General features: G+C 38.6%; 1 protein-coding gene across 23 annotated transcripts in view; it reads right to left on the bottom strand.

Annotated features, from left to right (window-relative positions):
• Map2 (microtubule associated protein 2) overlaps positions 1-20380 on the bottom strand; it is a 280270-nt gene that overhangs the window by 109570 nt on the left and 150320 nt on the right. For 8 of the 23 annotated variants that reach the window (XM_057761427.1, XM_057761432.1, XM_057761449.1 and 5 more), the window contains exons 1-2: positions 10991-11232; positions 10656-10720 (exon numbers count right to left, since the gene is read on the bottom strand). The gene's annotated coding sequence lies outside the window, so the exon portion shown is untranslated. Of the gene's footprint in view, positions 1-10655; positions 10721-10990; positions 11235-20380 lie in introns of those variants that run through there. The other 15 variants (XM_057761440.1, XM_057761441.1, XM_057761435.1 and 12 more) reach the window with 7 other exon arrangements.

Genomic DNA, 20380 nt, shown 5'->3' on the forward strand with positions numbered 1-20380 from the left:
GTCCCTATTGGGAGTGTTAGGGATCAGAACAGGAGTAAGATTAACCATCATGGAGAACCCATTCTCACTGAGAAGACGTGTGTTAATCTGATAATGGAACACAGGTTCAATTGTGAGAGTTCCCCACGGAGCCAGCATAATTCAGACCAGAAGACGTCAAAAGGCTCAGACACAAACTCTGAGATCTGGCCAGTGAGCAGGGTTTGAGATAAGTGAAGAAGGAGAAATTTTGGAATAGGGGAGGTGAGGGAAGGATACAGAAAGAACACAGGAATAAAAGGAAGGAAATATGTATCAGTTCCAGGGTTTCCAACATAACACGGACCTGTCTTCTGGCAGAGCTGACCATAGATGACCTGCAGCAGTGTACAGACTCGAGACCCTAGGGTGAATGTGATTTGGTTGAGGGAATAGAACAAGGCTTACAGCCTAAAAATGTCAAAGATTAGACTGTTCTGAAAAGATTGGTTCATCTACCATGCAGATAATGGTTTGTATTGGGGAAGAGCGACAGGAAATGTCAGGTCTTAGATGAAACATGATGGAATCTGAACTGTCACCATCCTTGTGGGGAGAGAGAAGCAGGCGGATTTGAAGTATGCTTGAGAGGTAGAAGTGATAGGACATTGTAAGTGTTTGGATTTGTATAGTTTAGAAATCAGACTTAATTTTTGGGTGGTTTGGTGGATTTTGTTTTAAAATGGTGGCTCTTTGATACAGTATGTCAGGCCCAGTATGTAAGAGTGTCTTGCATCTGCCTTGCAAAAGGTAGGATATTAGGCAAATGCTCATGATGTCCAGCTAATAAGTAATCTGAATACAAAAGTGATTAGATAAGTAACAATAATGCCTGACAATCTTTGAATGAAATAAGAAGGTTAAAAGGTTATTAAATAAATATGAAAAGATTGGCTGTAAGTAATTGGAAAACTCAAAATTTGCTTACAAGATTATCTCTAATTGAGATTGGCTGTCGAAGCTTTAGCCATTAAGTCTGTGTTTCCACTAGCAGAAAGGACAGAAGAATAATGGATGCCATACTCTGTCTTTTTAAAGGACCTGGTGTGAATTATACAGCTAAAATTCAGTTTATGATTTACTGGCCAGAAATTAGTCATATGGATAATACATATACTTTCCAAGAAGACTGGGACTCCTATTTTGAATGATCACATATAATAGAAAACTACCAAAGAGAGGATCTCTTATTATGGAAGGGGAAAGAGAAGGTTTCCTGAGTGAAAGGAATGGGAATTATGTTTATTACAGGTTACGAACTAAATCAAGTGTACAAACCCCTTGCAATAACAGTAAGTCAAAACACTAGAGGGCCTGGATGGCTAAAGTTATTCCAGTGTTTTGTGCACAGTTATTTACGGTTTCATTCCTTTTTCTTTTAATAGTTGTTACAAACCAATCCAGGAACTGAAAAGATAGATAGTTCAATAGTTAAGATCCCTTGCTGCTCTTCTAGAGGACCCAAGTTTGGTTCTCAGGTTATTTCTATCTTTCTTTTTTTCTTCTTGAAATCCAAATACATTACTCCAAAAATATATAAGCTGATGTTTCATGTACATAGCATAGGGAGCAGAATGAAAAACATGTATGCATTGTATGCACTGACCCTGGAGTTACATTTCCTGGTTCTCTCTTATCTGTCGGGCTATCCGCAGTCCGGAAAATGAAAAGTACAACATTCTAAGCTGACTCTTATGACTTTCATGTACTCATAAGTTCTTCCTGAATGTCCCCTTCCCCCATTTTTGATTGTTACTTGCCATATTTCTTAAGTACTACCAACATAATCTTGTCAATTATTTGAATTTCTGCAGCCACAATTTGAATCTAGGCAGCTTGTTTAGGCTTTTACTTTTAAGAGTCTGGAATATCTCAAACTCACCTCTAAGTAAATTAAAATTTATACCAACCCAAAGCACTTAGGCAGTGTGGGAAGAACGTTTAATGTCTACATGTTGCATCTTCTTCCTTCTATTGAGTCACAAAGACCTACCACTAGCAAGAAATTTCTAAAACTGACAATAACTGGAAAGAATAAAGCTATTGTTCATCTTAGATATACATCAAGACTTTTCAAAAAAGAACCATCATTTCTTCAACTCTTAAATATTGTAAAAACTACATTTTGGTTATGAGGTGTTAAATGAACTAGCTTGGTTTTAACCAATGCCAGATGGAGATCAATGTACATCCGGCTCCTTTAATGGTCATAATCCAGAGTCATTAACAATGGGAGGGAATTTTAAGAAAGGTTAATTCAAACCATGTGAATCACACTTAAACAGAATCCATGGAAAAAGACAATCAATTCATCCTTCTTTGTGAGAAAAAGAGGAATGAAGGGAGGGAAGGGAGAGAGACCTGTATATGTGCATCTGTATGTATGTGTGTGAAAGAGGCGGGAGTAGAGGCAGAAGGAAGGGATAGATCAGAGGTGATACCCTGCCACTCTGAAATGCTCAACCATTTAGCTGTTGAAACGTGGCATTCAGATTCTGAAAACTTTCCCTTTTCAGCTCAATTATAATGTCTATATAGAAAGGTGAACACACACACACACACACACACACACACACACACACACACACATACACACACACACACCACTCTTCTCATTCCCTTTGCTCCCCCTTGGTTTATTTTGTGTAGATAGAACAGGTACAGAGATGCCTGAGACTGCATTTTTTCAAGGATCTTTTCTAAACCCTCTTGGAAAAATGTGATCAATATGTTCACTTCTTTTCATGTCAATTGAACTCGATACTTCACTGAAATTTTTTTTAATTCAAATTTCTAGGGTATTGTTTGTTCCTACTATGCTACTTAGGCATTTACCAAACTGCAAAATGAAAGTATTTAGTCTAGAGACCTTGACATGGAATGCTGGTCTAGAGACCTCGACATGGCATGCTGATCTAGAGACCTTGACATGGAATGCTAGTCTAGAGATGTTGACTAGGCATGCTAGTCTAAAGACCTTGAATAGGCATGCTAGTCTAGAGACCTTGACATGGAATGCTGGTCTAGAGACCTTGACATGGCATGCTGGTCTAGAGACCTTGACATGGAATGATAGTCTAGAGACCTTGACTAGGCATGCTAGTCTAAAGACCTTGAATAGGCATGCTAGTCTAGAAATCTTGACATGGAATGCTGGTCTAGAGACCTTGACATGGAATGCTAGTCTAGAGGCCTTGACGTGGCATGCTTACCAATAAAATCTGTTCTATAGAAAAAAATGTTAAATGCTAATAAACAGTACCACTGATGCTCAACACACACTTAAGCTATTCTTCCCTTATAGGGAAGTAAGCCTTATTTATCTGATGGCTCATTTTTTTTCCTAGATATTTTAAAGTTCTCATACATGGTTTGAGAAGATTCAGAAAAGTCAGTTTCCCTGATTTCTGATACTTAAAAGGGAAACTCAGTTATAACCCAGCAATGGTGATGGGAAGCCAATATTCCTCCTGACAGTGTCCCAAGATTTCTTTAAAACATTACATAGCATATGTGTATATATTTGCCTGCATAAGTTTATATGCATTGTGTGCAGGAGCCCAGAGTGGCCAGAGGAGGGGACCTTCACCTGGAACTGCAGTAAGAGGTGATGTGAGTTGCCATGTGGCTGCTGGGGCAAAAGTGGGGCATCTCCAAGAGTACTAGCGCCTCTAACTACTGAGCCATCTCTCCAGCCCCATGTGCCTAGGTTTCCTACAGATACTTAGCCACTCAAGACACTCAGCTGTTTACACATGCATCTCCCTGTAACAATCTGACGAACTCCTCAAAGGAATACAGTTCAACCAACAAAATGGTCCACCAGGGAGGATCGTCCCTTAAATCAGAGACTAATCTCAACAGTTTGATGCAGCCCTAGATGATGAACCCAAAGGTCACATTATCATGTGGATGGAAAATGATATGACGCAGAGTCTGGGAGTTTTGCATAAAGAGGATGAAATATGGCAAGGGCCAAGTAGATACTGGGCTGACTCTATAGACCATCGATTCTCAGCCTTTTTAGTGCTGTGACCCTTTAATCCAGATCCTCATATTGAGGTGACCCCAAATCATAAATTATTTCATTGCTACTATATAACCCTAATTTTGATGTTACAAATTATAATGTAAATATCTGATATGCAGGATCTGATATGAAACCCCTGTGAAAGGGTCGTTTGACACCCCTTCCCAGTGGGGTCCAAGACCCACAGGTTGAGAACCTCTGTTCTAGGCAGAAAAGAGGGTCAAATAAATTAGGATGCAGGAACAGAGAACTGCAGCTCAGAAGCTTGCCCAGGGTTATATAGATTCACATTCCCAAAATTGAGGCACAAGAATTCATTATGTTGTAATAAGCAGAGACTATGGGCCGAAAGAATGAAATGCCAACGGCTTATTATGGCTGGTTTAATGGATCATTCGCAAAATAACTGGCTGTAATGACAAAATCTCAGGAGTAAAAAGAGGCAATTTTCCCTTACCTTAAAGAAGCTTGCTGCACAAAAACAAAGGCTCACGCTGAATTTGCTCTTAACAGTGGCTCTAACCATTTCTATTTTTTTGGGGGGGGTCATTTGCCTTCTAACCTCTCAGTAATGAAAGTGTTTGTCCAAATACAGAACCTCAGAACCCCTTCTGGCCTTAGCATTCAGATTATGAATTCCATCGGGGTCCCTTCCCTTCACCTCTGCTTTAAGGTTGCGGAGGTAAATCTCCTAGCATCTTCTCTGTCCCGCTTAGGACTTATTCTCTGTGCAGTGGCCATGGCAACAAAATATGATGTTTACTTGTTAACCCACAGGATATTTCCTCCTCTAGGAAAAAATTGTCATAATATCAGGAAAAGAACATGGAGTCCAGAGTGCAAAACGTATTCATTGGCTGAGTGGGTGAATTTGTCTCCAGGTTATAAAAAAGTCTAGACATCATTTCTTTACCACAAGAACTCCCCACTTTTGTTTTATTTTGCTCTAGTCTGTAGAATCTTGCTACCCAGCTCCAAATTCTTATCTCCATTCTCCCTATTTCATTAGGACCTTGTTCAATACATGTATTCTTTTTCTGCTTATATATGCAGCCACCCCTTTCTGTCTGCTTAATCCTATTCTTGAGGTTTCTCATGTACCAAAAACTCACTGAGTTCCATCATTGCTTCCTTGTTTTCCTCTGACTGAATTTTGCTTTCATCTGAATCCTTAGTATATTAAGCATATTTTCATATTATTTACTTTATAAAATCTTGTGTCTGTCCTGTAATTTGACTGTTCTGTAGCCTGGCTTAGATTCAAAACTAAAGTATGTATAACTATCAGGGTCTCCATCCCTTCATTTGTAAAGTACATGATCTACACCAGAGTTATGATGAAAATGTCTGCCACAAGCTAGCGTATGGCATTAACAGAGTCTCAGATATTTTGTTCCGGAGCAAATCAGAGCCACATTTGAACCAAACATATTTTATCTGGACAAGAATTTAACAATATAGACTATGAGTTTGGTTTTCGGTAACATCCATTGGAAATCACCTGAGCTGTAGGGGGGAGGTACAAATGATTCCACTGCAGTTTTATGATGACCTTGACAAATTGGGGAAAGCATGGTAAACAAAGTTAATCAATGTGTGTCAGAAAGTTATGCAAGTGATCATGATGAATGGGAAAAGGACGAAATTCAATTATGTATTCCCTGGTCCTGATTATGTAAATTTAAATGCAATAGAATGAACAAAAAGAAGACAAAATATTCATAAGGTATTAGCCACTATATTATAATACATTGTAAAAGTAGGGTGAGCACCATTTCTTTTCTTATATAATGTGTAGACTTACAAAGTTTTATAAAATGTAGATTGATTGAAATATCTTATTCATTAATTTTCTGAAAAATCAAAGTATTAGTTTTGCTTTCTAATATATTTGCTATATTCCTCATGGTTATTATTATTTATTTATTGTTCTTCTAATTCTTCCTTCTGTGTTCCCAATTCCTGTATTACTCCGTGTCTATAATGAGCATGCTGTTACACATCTCCTCGTTGGTTCTGCTCTCACCCTTTTTCTTGGTGGCATCACTCACATCCTCCAGACCTTTCTTTCTCTATCTTATATCTGTGTCCTCTGCAATCTGCCACCCCAGTCCATTCACACGTCCATATCATGCACAGTCCATCCTTCATGCTCCCCTACACATATCACCATCTTTTAACACACCCTCTTCCACTCAGTACTAATTGGCTATGCATCTTCTATAACTCCAGGATCAACACAAAGATAACTCCTTTCTGCAAGTGGCTCTCAGACACCTTTCTCTAAATCTCTTTTAACCTTTCAAGCCATCTGTGAATCACTCTTCTGCCCTTTATTTCTGCCAGCAGTCAATCAGTTGCTGCATCTGATGTAATTTGTGACTCAGAAGCATCTTTCACTTTCACGCTCTTTTTTTCATATCTACAACCAATGTTCTTTGTCCTTCCATCCCTCTATGACAGTGTCTAAAATGATGCTTCATGCAACATGCTTACTTCAACGGTCTTAGACAGAGCTGCGAGATATATAATCTGAACAGTTATCTTCTGTTTATAAATATCTTCTTATTGAATAAGGATAAAAACCACATAAATACAAAACAAAAAATAAAAACTCAATGTATTATTTACAAACTTCTTCTTTAACTGAAGGCCATTTTTTATTTTGCTATTCAAAGGGGGGGGGGGGTAATGGTCATTTCATATGGTATAGACTAGTAGCAGTCATGGACTTGTACACTCTTTGCTCCAAGTGTCCCCTTGATATATCTATGGTCTAGGACATATGAGATCCATCTGTGCTCTCAAGGCTTGGCCAATTCCTTCACTGCTGATGTTAATCTTTGCTTTTCTTGAAGCTCCTACTATGCAGTATTCCCCTTGACCACTCCTGTTCATCTCTGGATTTCACCACAAATGTCTCATGCATGAATTCCATACATTGAAGTCCCTGAGGAAATTATATGCCTGGTATGGCAAATCAATGCCCTTTGGACCTTTTTTTCCCCTCTACGGCAGCATCTGAAAAGATGTTTTGTGCTGCCCTGTCCTGCTTCTACTACGCCAGCTAACCTTGGGAAATATTCCATTGAAGCCACTCTTTCACAAGAAGAGGGTCTCAATACATGCTGTATATTTCTTATTTCCCTGGTGATTTTTATGGGTAACTTTTCTTTGAGTTTGATTATTTTTCACAATGTTCACGACACAAATTTCCACTTTATTTCAGACACTCAAATCTTTTGTGATTATTTCAATTTTAAAAGTCTTTACAAAATATTATGAGTTGTATTTTGCTCTTGAATTCGCTAATTTTAACACACAGATTATACAACTAATTTTAAAACCCCATAAAAATAACAAGGTAAATGTATTGTTAATTCATTTATAAACCTATGAGTTTATCTGACAGCCTTCTAAGAAACTGTATGAAATTAAATATATTATATAAGATGTATGAAAACATGAGTATTATATGTTTGATATATAAGAACTTGAATGATGTAACTATTTGAAGACACACTTCTATTACATGTAAATGAAAATCTGCGAAGTATACTGTTTTGCTCATATTGTAGCCTTGTATTATCTACATAAATATAATATTAAGGAAATAACTACATACAAAAAGTCTACTAGAAACATTTAATATTTATGAGTGTCTCTGAGGGTTTGGGGCCAGACATGGTGATTACACAGCTGGAGCCTCAGTTCACTCATCTGTGAAATGGAGACTGTACATGCTTCTGAGAATTACAGAGTTAAACGCGATATCACATGCTAATAGCAGGATAATGCCAGGCAGATAGTTAACAATAACAAATCATCGATCTAATTAACAAAAGCAAATGACAATAAAGAATGACATTCTCTAAAATTATTATGACTCTAAAAGTTTCTTTACAGAGACTTACGTATATAGAATGAAAACCTATGCATTTTGTTTTTGTTTTGTTTTTGCTTTTAGAGACAGCGTCTAAATATAGAGTGACCTGGATCTGGTGATCCTCCTGCCTCAGTCTCCTAAATGCTGAGATCACAAAACTGCCCTATTCCTACGTATATCATCTACTCTTCAGGGTTCTCTTGCTCATAGATTATCATTTCTAGCATGATCTGTGTAGACAAACCTAGCGATGGAGTCCTCTGCCCCTCTGCTACTGCAGAAGCTTGGCAGGAGACCCGAAGTGCAGTTAGCAGAGTGGATCCTGGGAGTACTGTGTGGGAGGCGCCCATAGCAAAGCCAGGCTGCAGCTTGTCTTTTTTTATCTTTCTGATGAAATTGAATTTTTTTCCACTTTAACTGAAATCCAGAAAAATCATTCCCACATAACCTGAAGGAATTTTAACACACAGCTTTGTTCTTCTTCTCAAGCAATTTATCTAATAATCGGTGGCTAGGAACTGGGGATATGACTCAGTGGTAGAGCCAACGCCTACAACTTAAGAGGTTCCGCATTAAAACACCAGCACTGCAAACATTAATAATTAATAATAGGACACACAAGTTCTAGGTAACTAAACACAAAAAATATTAAATTTCTATTCTTAAGGTGTCATCGCATAAAAAAAACAAAAGAAGAGAAATAAATTCTTTACAAATTAAGTAATTAAATAACTACATATTAATGGAACTGTTGTGGTCCAGTCACTATTTTAAGTGTTAAAAATAATATTACTGGGAGAAAATTCAGTAAAGAAGTTAAGAACTGTGCAGACAATATTGACTAGTCACCAGGGCCCTGAGACCTCACTAACAGCTATTTTAACAAGCTGCCGCTTATTACAGATCCATCATCATCCCCACTAGATGATTCCAAAATGGCCCTGGAAGAGGAGGCAACAGGGTCCTCTTGGTGGTCATGTGGCCTTTTCAAAGCCTGGACAAACTGCAATGGAGTGGAGCAGTTCCCATTGACAGGGTATAGCAGACTTTATACTGAATAGGATAAAGATAAGTTTACCTTCTTCAACTAGCACAGACACCCAAAGCTTAAATCCAAGTGTCTGATACATCGGAAAGCTAAGAATCAGACCACGTGGGAGATGCGTGTGTGTGTGTGTGTGTTCTACATGGATTTGATTAGATAAAAAAAATAACAGATAATTTTCACCAAACATGAAATATTTTCATTTACTCAAAGTAAAACCTCAACAAAGAACGATCTCTAGAGTTTTTCAACATCTGGGGGAATGACGAGTCTTCTTTCAGGCTTACCTACGCGATCATACTGAATGATTTCCGAGACAAAAAAACTGCACAATCATCTCATTGGTTTTTAAGACCAGTCTACTGGAATGAAGGCAGTATCTGAAATCACTTAGCATCGTTTTTGAGAACACACTAATTTATTAAAAAAATCCATTCTCCTGGCTAAAAATCGTCTGTGGCTCAGCCTACGATTTGGACAGTGTCATCGACCTCCCCCACTTGCACGGGGACTGCCCACAGAAGCCAGGCTCTTCAGCAGTGCTTGTGGATGAATAAATTAACTCACTCGTGATTACACATTGCAGAGAAAATTAACCGAGGACAATGCACTAGTCTCCCTCAGCTGCTGCAAATCTTTGCATTCATGGTGTACACATACAATTGTGGCATTTAACTCTTAGGGTGGTAGTCTCAACCATTGGTAAATCACATTTTTTAAAAGCTAAACATTCTGTATGAAATATCTTAACCTGGGAGTCGTAAAGCGAAATGCCATAGATGTTAAGAGAAGGTTTGGGGGTGCTATCGGTCTCGTCTCAGGAAGGCAGAAAATGTCTTCCATTTTTTAAAAAAGCAAATGACTACTATATAGGATTTCTGGACAAGAACATATGCTAAACTCAAAGATAATGCTAAAAAATTAAAGAATGGACAGTTTTCATAATTTCCTTTCCAAATCAATATAGATTCTGATGATAAATATAAAAATTAGTATTTTTCATGTAAGGCATATGGCCCAGATCAATGGGTTCAATGCCTGAACAGCAAGAGAGAGGGTTCCTTTTTATTCTATTATTTCTGAATAAAGCATATGATACTAAATACTGGTAAGAATTGACCGTCTTTGACTTTAATAATATCCCTTGTTATATACTAGAACATTAGTAAAGAAATTCCAATATTTTATTCACAAAACCTAACAACACTGAGTCACCCCTGGGCTTTCATTTCCAGTGCTCACATCCCATCTACAAAGAGTGAACCATCTTATTTAGAATGTTAAAAAAAAAAAAGTGGATCCACAGGAAACCGTCAGCTAAAATCATTTTTAACAAATTTCTCTTAAATTCAAAAGAATACATTTTTTGTGATACAGAATTTCAGACATTTTATTAATTGTCACAATAATAAAATTCAGATGCTACAAATGAGCTAGGCATGGTGATATTTCTTAATAATTTGCAACATAGACAAAAGGCATATTTTATAGATGCTTTCTATTCAAAATAGATTTGGTTGGTGAATTAATCTGCATAAGAAATTCCATATCTTTTAGACAATGATCAGCACGGGCTCTTGGATAAAAGACCAACCATAAAGATAAACATAAATAAAAACATTCCAGTTCTTTCTCAATATCCCCCCATTTAAGCATCCAAATAAAACATGCAGTACCTTTTAATTTTCTGATTGAGTGACTCCCAATCAGTGCTTCCTCTCTTAGAGACAAGCTGAAGACTCTGGAGAAAGAAAACAAAAGAAAACACATATATACATATAGGCTTGTCAACTAAATATTGGAAATCGGAACTCACCAATAAGTCCATTCATCTCTCATATCCAGATAATAAATTTACCACTTGGAGTCTGTACTACAACAAATGCAGCGCTTCAATATTAAGCCCAATAATGGATTTAAAACACGGTAATCCAAGACCACATAAAGCAGATCCTTTGCATAGTGGATTAAAAATAAAGCGAAATAGATCGTAAAAGCCTTAAAGCATTACCAGTGCATATGCAGCAATGTCCCCCTGAAGCGAGTCCTTTGGAACTGCTGCAGAACCCTCCTCCTAGAACACTCCCTCTCGCTCCAGACAGACGCAGTCTGAAAGCCACCAGCTCGTGTCTGTGTGTGCTGGGGAAAGGGAAGCTGCAAATTAAAAAAAGTCCCCGCAGTGGCGGAAAGGAAAAGAAGGCAAATAGGAGAGGGAGAGAGAGCTCACTAGGCTCGGAATTTTCGAGAAGGATGACGAGACACTCAGCTCCGCCATCATTCACTGACAATAGGATGGTGCCCTGGCTTAGGATTTAGCGGTTTGCCACGGGGGCTTTTGGTACCAAATGCCTGACAGGCATTTTAATCGCCTTCATCCAAGTGTGTCCCCAGGAGTCTAGTCTGTAAGCCTATGAAAGTCATCATCTGGCCCCCTTTGTGTTTTTTACACACACACACACACACACACGGGAGGGGGGGGAGAGAGAGAGAGAGAGAGAGAGAGAGAGAGAGAGAGAGAGAGAGAGAGAGAGAGAGAGAGAAGAGAGTTTAGGTTTTCAGGCATATAGGATTACAAGCTAGTTAAGCTACACAAGCTGGGCATAAGTATGTGGTTGTTTAAGGGAATTTTTATTATCTATATGAGGGATATTAAGGGTTCTTTTAGGTTTTGTCATGGAAAGACGGATACAATATTTTAAAACTACTGCATATTGCTTATTCATGTTCCAAAATAAGGCACTATTAAAGAAATGTATATATTGGTATATAAACCCTACAGAAAATTTTATGGCTTTGAAATTGTGATAATTACCCAATGGGCAATGTTTCTCTGACAGGGCTTGCCATGTGATATCTGTGTGCAATCATTTTTTCCTGATTTCACAAAAAGGGAGGTGGCAGCCAGTTTGAGTGTGGACCTTTGCAGTTCCTGAGGTGAGGGCCTTTACATGGAGTTCAGTGTTTGGCATAATCAGTCACCCCTTCAATGTTAGCAACTGAAATTCACAATTAAATATCCCTGTTATACAGTGCCTCTGTAGGGGGCTTAACTGTAGAATAATTCTCCACATGTATTATCCGGGAGGAAATGGTAATGAATGAATTGATAAAGCATTGTTAGAACTCTGCACCAGAAAATGGAGTGAATTTGCTGTGTACCAAGAGGGGCAGCTGCAGAGAAGGTTGCTGAGAGGAAGCATCACCATGGTTACCGGAAACAAAAAGTAAGGAGGGAGAGAGAGAGAGAGAGAGAGAGAGAGAGAGAGAGAGAGAGAGAGAGAGAGAGAGAGAGAGAGAGAGAGAGATAAGGTGATGCTGAGCAAGAGAGAACAAGACCATGGTGGAGGAAATCTGGAGACAAAGGACACAGTTCCTTTTCCTCTTTCCACAGAGCTGGGTTTCTGACAGTTTTGTGTTGTATTTTGAATTCAGTAAGATGGATTTTCATTTCCTTCTGCTATGCTCGTCACTATTTTTTTTTTATCACAAGTCTTGCTTTCATAAATATTTTTGTTTTCTTTTCTTTTATTACTATAACAAAATACCAATCCAAATTCCCACTCCCTCCCCTCATCCCACTCCCCTCCCACTCCCTTCACACAGCCTCAAACCCCACCCCCTCCAATCCTAAGAGAGGGCAATGCACTCCATAAATATCTGTTTTTATTCTTTTCTATGAGATCGATCCATTCATATCTGAACCCTCAGAAACCACCCAGCCCCACCCCAATACCCTTTGTTTTCTAGATGAGAAAGTAGAGGCCTGAGGCCTGCGACCAAACCAAATTCCCAGGCAGAAGCAGCAGGCTGGCTTCCCCATTGTCCCTTCTCATCAAGGGACTTTCTTTCTCTCCTCTCCTCTTATGCTGTTTGCAGGAAAAACAGAATCCAGTAAAATCCCTTGTCTTTGATTGTCTAACCCTTTGATTTGCCAAAGCATCAATCTTCCCTTTTGAGACACACTGCAATCATCCTGAGAACTAGGTTTGCTTAAAGTCTGTGCTGGACTGTGCGAGGCCACAGAATCTTAGGTGATTATATCAACAGCATTTTTTTTTCTAGTCTGGTAATCAGATGGATCAACTGCCCATTGCATATCTATCTTGTTGATCCAGCTTACTCATCAGGTCCTAGGCCTTCTGATATTATGGACATAATTTTTGCAAGCATAAAAATGGATAATCAAAATGAGCCAGAATTCCCCAGGTTCCTCATAGATATGACAATATAAATCTTGCTGGAGTCACCTAAAACAAAGAAGCTGGAAAACAGAGAGTCCTGGTGTAGTGTGTGTGTGTGTGTGTGTGTGTTTCATGTAGTAGAGGTATCACTCAAAATTAGTCACTAGAGGATGCAATATTTATTAAAATCTAATTTTTAAACTACTTAGTACAAATTGTAGTTAGGTTTTGACCTTGGTGTATTTCTGTTTATGTACTGTATTTTTTTAATCAGTTTCTTTTCAGGACTGGAGGTTTAGCTCACTGGTAGAACTTGTGTTTAGCATGCAAAAGACCATGAACTTCTCTCTCTCTCTCTCTCTCTCTCTCTCTCTCTCTATATATATATATATATATATATATATATATATATATATATATATTTTAGGTCAATTCACCTATATATGGATAGTCATGCTGATTTCCTAAGTATCTACAATACAAAGATGACACCACCATCCTCTTTCCACCGTATCTTAGCTCAGCTACCACATGAAGAAATCACATTAAATATATACATTGTTATAGATACTATGAAAGAGTTCATGTTTTAGTAAATCCTATCCACTAGCTAGTAATCCTCTCACTACCATCTCTTGTCTTTTAAAAAATAATCTCTTCAAAATGCCTAATTTTATTTTTCACCAGAGGTTTTGGAAGTGATTTTAGGGTGATTTCTTAAAGCCTATGAATGACAAAGGCCTGGCAAGACATCCCCAATGGCGCAATGACATTTTTATTTGGGGGTAACCAATGACTGTTTAATTGGACTTAAGTACTGCTCCATAGGAAGGAATCCATACCCGCTACTGTATGCAACCCAAGCCAGCTACCCATGGCAGGAGTGTCATAGACCCTAGAGGAGAATCTATGAGTGCCATTACCCTAAACTAGCTTAATATCTGTCTGTGGTTCTCACCACTCATTCAAGGATCTTCCACCTCAGCAGATAGCAGCATTACGGAGATCCAGAGCTGATGAAAACACAGAGGATAAATGACTATGAGGTGCCCAGTCATAACTGGTAATCCACACTGCAACCTTCTACTCAAGGCTCAAGGAACATTGCAAAAGAGGAGCTAGAAAGACTAAGTGCCAGAAAATCTGCTGAGTGATGGTGTTACCTACTCTCCTTCCGGACACCACAAAGTGGCAGGAATTATGAGGTCATAACAGTAAGGTTTCCTAAACAAGATGTGAATAATGATGGCACCCATTCACATGCCAATGTGGCTGGAGTAAATTTCACTGGGTCCTAGATAAAGAACTATGGTCAATTAATGATAGCTGAGGGACTGAGAATCATTTTTTTTCCCCCAAGGAAGACCCCTGGTTGGTTATTCAACCTAAAGTAGTTATCCCTAAAGACTTGTACATGTGAACATCACTGGATGGACTTGGTAAATTCTCTCCTCTCTCCTCCCTCCCTCCTTCCCTTTCTCTCTCTCTTTTTCCCTCTCTCTGTGCGTTGTGTATAATAATACAATAATAAAGAAGAGTTCGCGAATTTGAGTGGGAGTGGTAGAAAACATGGGTGGAGTAGGAGTTGGAGTAGGAGGTATAGTGAGAATGATGTATATGCAATTCTTACATATGAGAAATATCATTTAATAGATCAATATGAAAATTACATTAGTGGCTAAATTAGACTGTTCAAATACAAGAAATGTCACTGCTGTGGTCCATACTGCTGTCCCTATTCTTTATATTAGGAATTCTTACTTTAATCTCCATAAATCAGTATTATAATTTATATTGTAGGCTTAACATTTATTTAAAATGTTTCCTACTTTTGTTGAATTCTGAGAAGTACCTAGCCATAGATTACATGCTCTTAAATGACCAGAAAGGGCTTGTTTGTCTTCTGTTAGCATTAAAATACACTACATGTTGTTTTTTTAATCAAAATTATAATAATAGTTAATGGAGGTTACCTCAGGAACAAAATACCTTGAAAAATTTTAAACTGGACTATAGCTGAGCATGGTCATATATGCCTGTGTTCCCTAGAACTCAGAAAGAAAAGTAAGGCAGAGATGAAAGCCCAAGACCAGACTGAATTACAGTGTGAGACCTTGCTTCAAAACAAACAAGGCCATAAATAATACATTTTTTACTTTAAAAATTAATAGAAATAATATTCTCACTTAACCATCTTGATTTTGCTATTCTAAATAATAAACAGATGTATACATATTTTGCGAAGTATTATAATACCAGAGTCTGCTTAATATTATCTTTCCATATTTACCACAAACTTTTTCCTTCTGCCAAGTTGGTCCAAATAAAATATTATTGTGGTTAAACAGTCAAGAAAAGGAAGATGGAAGGAAGGAAAGAAGGGGAGGGCAACAAAGAGAAAAAGTGTCAGAATCATCATATCCTCAATTATACAGAGTAGCTAAATCCAATTACTTCTACTTAAAAGACAGAACTGTCAGATGGGTCAGCCTAATACCAGGAGAAACTATACAAGTATACAGGATTGTTTCTTGTCTTTATCGTAACTTTTAGAAAATTTGAGATATAGAAACAACCCAAGTTTCAGATGCCAAACGAATAGACAAAAAAAAAAAATGCGTGTGCTGGAAATGAACAAAATACCTATTATTTTTAATATTATTAATCCTAAAATAAAAAAAAAACACAGGATATTATTATTTGCGACAGCAAGCATGAGCCTGGAGCTTAAAAGAAATGAGTCACACAGAAAGAAAAATATTGTTATGATCTTATTTATATGTGGAACAGGCAGAACACCAATGTAGATAAAATAGAATAATAGGAGATATTTGCAGGACCAATCCCAAACTACAGACCTCCGCAGGAGTGGACCCGGGCCAGGGACATTTACTGAAACAGGACTGAATCAACAACATAGGCCAGAGCAGGCCTGAGACAGCAAACTCCACAGGAGCAGGTACAAGGGAGCAACTGCTGAGGGAGTAGGCTGGGACCAGAGCCTTCTGCTGGTCCAGGTATGAGAGTCTGGAACCTCTGAGGAAGTAAGCCTGAGCCATGACCTCTGCAGGTCCAGGTATGAGTCTGAGACCTCTGAGGGAGTAGGCTGGAACCAGAGACCTCTACGGGTCTGGATTCAAGTCTGGGACCTCCAAGGGAATAGGATGGAACCAGAGACCTCTGTGGGACTAGATCTGAGCCAGGACCTCTGCCAGAGCGGCAAAGGCAACAACCTCAACAGAAAGAGCCCCCAAGCAATCTCTGTGGGTGCGGGTCCGAATGACCGCTGGTATTGCAGACCAGATCCTAGGAGTGCCAAGCGACCTCCAGGAATATGGAGTGACCAACAGGGTGACTGGAAATGTGGCCCTGACTGCACCACAAGGAGCAACCATCTGAGCCTTAGATCCACTGGCACTTGGAAGATCGATCACCAGAGTCACAGACAGCCCCAAATACACAAATCAGAGGAAAAGATGGGTAGACAAGGTAAGAACACATGCAATACCACAAAGAGCAACAAGACATCAATAAAAACTAGTGACCCTACAACAGAAAGACTTGAACAATCAAATACAGATGAAGCAGAAGAAAATGACCTAAAAAATTACTTTAAGAGAATGTTTGAGGCCCTTAACGAGGAAATGAAAAATTCCCTCATGGAAATTGAGGAAAAGACAAACAAAAAATTGGAAGATATCAACAAATCCTTTAAAGAAAACCAAGAAAAAGCAATCAAACATATGAAAGAAACTAATCAAGACTTGAAAACTTAAATAGAGACAATAAAGAAAACACAAGCCATGGGAATTAAAGAAACAAAAATTACTGAAAATGATCAGGAACCACAATCACAAGCATAAACAGCAGAATACAAGAGATGGAAGAGAGACTCTTAAGCACTGAAGATACAATATAGGAAATAGTCTCATCAGTCAAAAAAAAAATCCAGTAAATCTAACAAAAGACCAAACCTAAGAATAATAAGTATAGAAGGAGAAGTTCAACCCAAAAGCACAGAAAATATATTTAACAAAATCATAGAAGAAAACATTTCCAGCCTTAAAAAAAAGATATGCCTATGAAGATAAAAGGAGCTTAAAGAATACCAAATAGAGTAGGTAAAAAAGTCCCTATGCCACATAATAATCAAAACACTAAACATACCGAGTAGAGAAAGAATATTAAGAGCTACAAAGGAAAAAAGCCGAGTAACATATAAAGGTAGACCTATCAAAATTACACTTGACTTCTCAATGGAAACAATGAAAATCAGAAGGTCCTGGTCAAGCATTATGCAAAAATTAAGAGACCATAGTTGCCAGCCCAGACTACTACACCAAGCTAAACTTTCTTTTTTATTTTATTTTTTTAAAATTTATTTATTTATTTCTGCCTCCTCCCTGCCACTGCCTCCCATTTCCCTCCCCCTCCCCCAATTAACTCCCCCTCCCTCAGCAGCCCGAAGAGCAGTCAGGGTTCCCTGTCTTGTGGGAAATCCAAGGATCTCCCACATCCTTCCAGGTCTAGTAAGGTGAGCATCCAACAGCTTAGGCTCCCACAAAGCCAGTACATGCAGTAGGATCAAAACCCAGTGCCATTGTTTTTGACTTCTCAGCAGCCCTCATTGTCCGCTATGTTCAGTGAGTCTTGTTTTATCCCATACTTTTTTTAGACCCAGTCCAGCTGGCCTTGGTGAGTTCCTGATAGACCATCCCCATTGTCTCAGTGTGTGGGTGCACCCCTCGTGATCCTGAGTTCCTTGCTCGTGCTCCCTCTCCTTCTGCTCCTCATTTGGGCCTTGGAATTTCAGCCCAGTGCTCCAATGTGGGTTTCTGTCTCTGTCTCCTTTCATCGCCTGATGAAGGTTAATATCCAGGAGGATAACTATATGTTTTTCTTTGGGTTCACCTTCTTATTTAGCTTCTCTAGGATCATGAATTATAGGCTCAATGTCCTTTATTTATGGCTAGAAACCAATTATGAGTGAGTACATCCCATGTTCCTCTTTTTGGGTCTGGCTTACTTCACTCAGGATAGTGTTTTCAATTTCCGTCCATTTGTATGCAAAATTCAAGAAGTCATTGTTTTTTACTGCTGAGTAACACTCTAATATGTATATATTCCATACTTTCTTCATCCATTCTTCCATTGAAGGGCATCTAGGTTGTTTCCAGGTTGTGGCTATTACAAACAATGCTGCTATGAACATAGTTGAGCATAAACTTTTGTTGTATGTTAGGGCATCTCTTGGGTATATTCCCAACAGTGGTATTGCTGGATCCTGGGGTAGGTTGACCCCAAATTTCCTGAGAAACCGCCACACTGCTTTCCATAGTAGTTGCACAAGTTTGCATTCCCACCAGCAATGGATGAGTGTACCCCTTATTCCACATCCTCTCCAGCAAAGGCTATTGTTGGTGTTTTTGATTTTAGCCATTCTGACAGGTGTAAGATGGTATCTCAAAGTTGTTTTGATTTGCATTTCCCTGATCGCTAAGGAGGTTGAGCATGACCTTAATGCAATCCCCATCAAAATCCCATCAAAATTCTTCACAGACCTTGAGAAGACAATAATCAACTTTATATGGAAAAACAAAAAACCCAGGATAGCTAAAACAATCTTATACAATAAAGGAACGTCTGGACGGATTACCATCCCTGACTTAAAACTCTATTACAGAGCTACAGTATTGAAAACAGCTTCGTATTGGCATAAAAACAGAGAAGTCGACCAATGGAATTGAACAGAAGACCCGGACTTTAACCCACAAACCTATGAACACCTGATTTTCGATAAAGGAGCTAAAAGTATACAATGGAAGAAAGAGAGCATCTTCAACAAATGGTGCTGGCAGAACTGGTTGTCAACCTGTAGAAGAATGAAAATAGATCCATATTTATCACCATATACAAAACTCAAGTCCAAATGGATTAAAGACCTCAATATCAGTCTGAACACACTAAAGCTGATAGAATAGAAAGTGGGAAGTACTCTACAAGATATGGGCACAGGAGACCACTTCCTACCTATAACCCCAGCAACACAGACCTTAAAGGCAACATTGAATAAATGGGACCTCCTGAAACTGGGAAACTTCTGTAAAGCAAAGGACACTGTTACTAAGACAAAAAGGCAACCCACTGACTGGGAGAAGATCTTCACCAACCCCGCAACAGACAAAGGTCTGATCTCCAAAATATATAAAGAACTCAAGAAACTAGACGTGAAAATGCTAATTAACCCATTTAAAAAATGGGGCACTGAACTGAACAGAGAATTCTCAACAGAAGAAGTTCAAATGGCCAAAAGACCAGGTAAACTTTCAATCACCACAGGACAAAACAAAATATTCCATGACTGTAATAAGAGCGGCGGGGCTGCGTCCCCGGCACCCGGCCGCCCGCATGGCTTATGCCCCAAAATAATTACACCGAAACTGTATTCTTTTGAACACTGCCTGGCCCATTAGTTCCAGCCTCTTATTGGTTAGCTCTTACATATTAATCTAACCCATTTCTAATATTCTGTGTAGCCCCACGAGCTGGCTTACCAGGGAGGATCTTAACCTGCGTCTGTCTGGAGTGGGAGAATCATGGCGACTCCCTGCCTCGGCTTCTTTCTCCCAGAATTTTGTCTGTTTACTCCACCCACCTAAGGGCTGGCCTATAAATGGGCCAAGGCAGTTTCTTTATTAAATGAAAGTAACTCCTCCATCACATGACAAAACCAGATTTAACCAATACCTAACCACAAACACAGCCCTAGAAAAAGTACTAGAAGGAAAACTCTAATCTAAGGAAGTTGGCTACATCAACAAAAACACAGTTGATGGTCTCACAGCAGCAAATCCCAAAGAAGGGAAAAACACACAAAATAACATCAACAAAAATGAAAACTAAATTAACAGGAGATAGTTATCACTGGTTATTAATATCCCTTAATATAAATGGACTCAACTCACCTACCAAAAGACACAGGCTAACAGATTGGATATGAAAACAGAATCCATCCTTCTTTTGCATACAAGAAACACACCTCAACCTCAAAGACAGTTATCACCTCAGAATAAATGGTTGGGAAAATTATTTCCAATAAAAAGGACCCAAGTAACAACCTGATGTAGCTATCCTAATATCTAACAAAATAGACTTCAAACAAAAATCAATTAAAAGAGACAAAGAAGGACATTTCATATTAGTCACAGGAAAAAATCTAT

The sequence above is a fragment of the Chionomys nivalis genome, chromosome 2 (assembly GCF_950005125.1).
Source record: "Chionomys nivalis chromosome 2, mChiNiv1.1, whole genome shotgun sequence".
Taxonomy (NCBI): domain Eukaryota; kingdom Metazoa; phylum Chordata; class Mammalia; order Rodentia; family Cricetidae; genus Chionomys; species Chionomys nivalis.